At 35.3% G+C, this 4,592-nt stretch overlaps 1 pseudogene; it reads left to right on the top strand.

Moving 5' to 3' along the window:
* Positions 1–1,590: 1,590 nt before the first annotated feature.
* LOC131846077 (uncharacterized) lies at positions 1,591–2,734 on the top strand (annotated as a pseudogene).
* The last annotated feature ends 1,858 nt before the right edge of the window (positions 2,735–4,592 follow it).

Raw genomic sequence — 4,592 nt, 5'->3', positions numbered from 1 at the left:
AGAATTCTTACATTCGATAGTATCTCCTATGTAACAGTCAATATACTCGTTATATGACTGTTACAACAGTTATTGCTTAATGACGAAATAGTAAATTTTGTTAATGATACAGTTTTTTTAGGTATAACAGTGGACTCGAAATTACAATGGGGGCCCCATATTTCAAAATTGGCCAGTAGACTCAGTTCTGCTGCATATGCAATTAGAAGAATTAGGCAATTAACAGACGTGGCGACGGCTAAACTTGTATATTTTAGTTATTTCCATAGCATAATGTCTTATGGCATACTGCTGTGGGGTAAAGCAGCCGATATAAATACTATATTTATTTTACAAAAGAGAGCCATACGTTCTATTTATGGTATAGGTTCAAGAGAGTCATTACGTCAATGCTTTAAAGAATCAAATATCCTCACCGTTACTTCACAATACATTTATGAAAATATCATGTATACACGGAAGAACTTAGAGAGTTTTAAAAAACTCAAAGACTGTACAAGTAGAAACTTACGCAATATAAATAAGCTAATTTTACCTAAATGCCGTCTGCACAAAATCAGTAACTCATTCTATGGTAATTGCGTAAGATTTTATAATAAACTGCCAGAATCTGCATTAAATCTGACAGAGAGGCAATTCAAATCTTATATTAAACAATTTTTATGTAAGAAAGCCTATTACAGGATAGACGAATTCATAGATGACAACATATCAAGTAAATAATTAGTTTATTAGCATACAACGTTATAATTTAATTTTCTCATTGCTTTCTTGATTTAATTGATTGATTTTAGAAATATGAAAGCGTAGCGGTTTTTGTATTGATTGCCGCATGTATTCTTATGTAAAATGTGAATACTATAACTATCAGATGGCAATTGTAAGTAGCTTTGACGTAGTCTAGTGTTTTGAGTAGTCATGCTCACTAAAATGTCCAGACTTGTGGCGGCGTGGTGGGCCGGGTCATTGAGCTCCCTAAAATATGGTCGAGCGCAGTGATGGCTGGCTCATCCGTCATACTCGTGAACGGGTGCTGCTTGTAGGGACTGGTCTGCTCTAATCACTATGACTGATTTCCTCTTATTAATTGTTTAACCAGTTGGTTATATATTCAATATTTTTTCTATTTGAGTATTTAATTGAATTAGTGCTAATTAGTGGTTTGTATTCACACACTTAAACTTAAAAATGTAAAGTAATAATAAAATTATTTAAAAGAGCAACACGCAAGTTTCTTGCTCGTTCGTCTTGTGATGAGACAGCTTTCCGAACGAGCGGTAGATTAAAAAATGTAATTACTATTCAAAAGTGCTTCAATGTAAGTTTATTTGAATAAATGATTTTCTATTATATTTCGTTGCTTCATTTCTCAGATATTATTATTTACTATGTAGTCTCTTTAATCCTACATGGTAGCATCGCACAATTTAAAAAGTTTCTAATTTGACTATTGACAGCACAATAAAGTCGTTACGTATCACGTGACTGCTTTAAAAGTTTCCCCTTCCAAAGGCTACCTCGATAGCTAGTTTCGACTGCAGACCTCATTCTTTTTTCGTGCGTGGTAGCAATCACACGTTCCAGAGCGATATGCCGAAAAAACGGAGTGCTGAAGAAAAAATTGTACACTACCAAAATAAAATTAAAAAATTAGAGTCGAAAAATCGAAGACACGTGGCGACTTACTCGGAAGCCTCCGACGAAGAATTCATATACGGTAAGTTATCAGTACGCCACATGCCAGGATGTTAGTAGTACTAACACAAAGGCTTGTATTTTTTCCCGGATGCTAACTACTATGTCGGCACGGAGGATGAAATTTATAATACTGAAATTTTATTTTAGATGGCGAGCAGAACGATTCTGTAGCTACGGCGTCGTGGCAAACTGAAGACGATTTACGACTGCAATCTGTAGTCCAGGAGGTGCAACAACCTGAATGTATTAAGCATCAGGTACCACAAGGGCAGCAATCCGAAATAATACCACATGAAGACCCACAAGTGCAGCAAGAGCAGATGGAAGAAGAGACGCTGGACGCTGAGTTTTTAAGCGCCTTGGGTGATCCTGGTGTTGAAAAACCAAAATATGGGGAAAAAATTCACCAAGACTTAGCACAAAGATGGCTGCCTATATTACGCAAAGGTCTGACCAAAGAGATTAAGGATACCTTAACTAAAGAATATTTAATACCCGAAAACTGCAAATTATTAAGAGCAGATATTAAATCTGGAAATTTCAGCGGCAGTTGCGGAATCTAACCGGGGTAGAGACAAAAAACTGGAAATAAAACAACAGCAGCTGGGCCTAGGCATTACTGCAATTAATAAAGCTATGACAGTTTTACTGAAATCAGATGATAAAGTTAAAGCAATAAAAATATTATCAGATAGTTGCCGTATTTTATCCTATTTGCACTTCACCGAGACAGAAACAAGAACGAAATTATTATGTGGTAGTTTAGATAAGACCTTTGTCAATATTATAGAAAAGGAGGACAGAGATGAAACATTATTCGGAGAGAATTAGTCGGAAAAAATTAAAGCTGCAAAAACAAAGGAAAAGACAAGGTCTTCAAATTAAGAAGCATGGGGATCATCCGAAAGCGTCTACTAGCCACAATAGTCAATCAACGATACGCTTGCGATTTCCGGGAAACTGGCAAAGCCCTTCTCGCTATCCGTCGAACAGGGGGGGCGAGGAGGACAGAGACTTCCATCAACAACGGGACGCAGATCCATAATTCCAGCACCTGCTCCAGCTCCACAAACATCGAGACGAACGACATTGACGAGACAACGTGTCACAACACGCCGTTAATACAGGTACACGCAGGCAGACTTCACTATTTTTATAATTGCTGGGTTAAGATTACAAATAATCTTGTTGTTCTAAAGTGGATCCATGAAGGAATATATTTACCATTTTGTAAACCAGTTAGACAGGTTTTAAGACCACCGTCACCTTTCTTCTAACGAAACGCATGACATGCAAGTAGCTATTAATAAATTATTAAAACTAGGTGCAATAACACCATGTATCCACTCCCAGAAACAATTTCTTTCAAAAACATTTTTGACGCCAAAACCAAACGGCGACAAAATATTTAAATTTAACTTAAAATCTTTTAATAGATTTTTACAACAAACCCATTTTAAAATGGAAGATTATAGAACTGCTTCTCGTTTAATTACAAAAAATTCATTTTTAGCCTCCATTGATTTAAAAGAATCATATTTACTTGTACCTATAGCGAAAGATCATCGTAAATACTTGCGGTTTCAGTTCGTGGATAAAAATTCTATAACGCATATGTATGAATTTGTGGGTATGCCGTGTGGTCTATCTGTTGCGCCGAGAACGTTTACCAAAATTATGCGGGAAGTTGTAGGGTACTTGAGACTTCGCGGTTTTATTTCTGTGATATACCTTGACGATTGTCTGTGCATTGGTAATACTTACGAAAAATGTGTTGAAAATGTGAACGAAACTCTTAAACTTCTTCAATGTTTGGGTTTTATAATAAATTTCGATGAAAGTAACTTAATACCGCAACAAAAATGTAAGTTTTTGGGCTTCGTATTTGATACGGTAAATTTATCTATGTCTTTACCAATCGAAAAACGAAATAATATAGTACAAATGGTAAATAAATATTTACGATTACCATCCTGCACTATTAGACAATTTGCTCAATTTATTGGAACTCTAACTTCCGCTTGTCCCGCAGTTAAATATGGATGGTTATATACTAAATCTTTTGAAAGATTAAAGTATTTGGCACTTCAAAAATATAACAATTATGATGTGAAAATTAAACTCACGAAAGATATCATAGGCGATTTAGAATGGTGGAAACAAAATATATTTTCTACCGCGTCCCCTCTAAAAAATAATTATTTTCATTTGGAGATATTTACAGACGCATCACGAACCGGTGTATTTTGTGAAGGAAAACGCGCTAATGGTAGATGGAAACGTAGTGAATCTAAATTTCATATAAATTATTTGGAATTACTTGCAGTATTTATGGGATTAAAATGTTTTGCATATAATAAATATCAGTGTACTATATTATTACGTATCGATAACACAACAGCTATTAGTTATATCACAGATAACATAATATTACGTTATATTAATCGTATGGGTGGAATTCAATTCCCACATTTGAACGAATTAACTAAAACGATTTGGCAATGGTGCGAGAGGCGGAGTATATGGCTGTTCGCTTCTTATATTAATACTAAAGAAAATATTGAAGCCGATGAAGAATCCAGAAAACATAACCCAGATATTGAATGGGAATTACCTATCTCGGTTTTTAACAATTTAGTGCATAGTTTTGGACAACCAAATATAGATCTATTTGCTTCTCGCACTAATACCAAATGTGAACGTTATGTTTCATGGAAACGAGACCCGGACGCTATGGCTATAGACGCCTTCACTCTCATATGGAGCAATTACCATTTTTATGCATTTCCACCTTTCTCATTAATTTTGAAATGTTTACAAAAGGTCGTTGACGATAAAGCCACAGGTATATTAGTATTTCCATACTGGCCTTATCAGCCTTGGTTTCCCTTATT

The sequence above is a fragment of the Achroia grisella genome, unplaced genomic scaffold, assembly GCF_030625045.1.
Source record: "Achroia grisella isolate CSIRO2021 unplaced genomic scaffold, CSIRO_AGI_Agris_v1 utg4880, whole genome shotgun sequence".
Classification (NCBI taxonomy): Eukaryota; Metazoa; Arthropoda; class Insecta; order Lepidoptera; family Pyralidae; genus Achroia; species Achroia grisella.
Note: the sequence above shows the minus strand (reverse complement) of the source record. Positions and strands in the feature narration are given on the sequence as shown.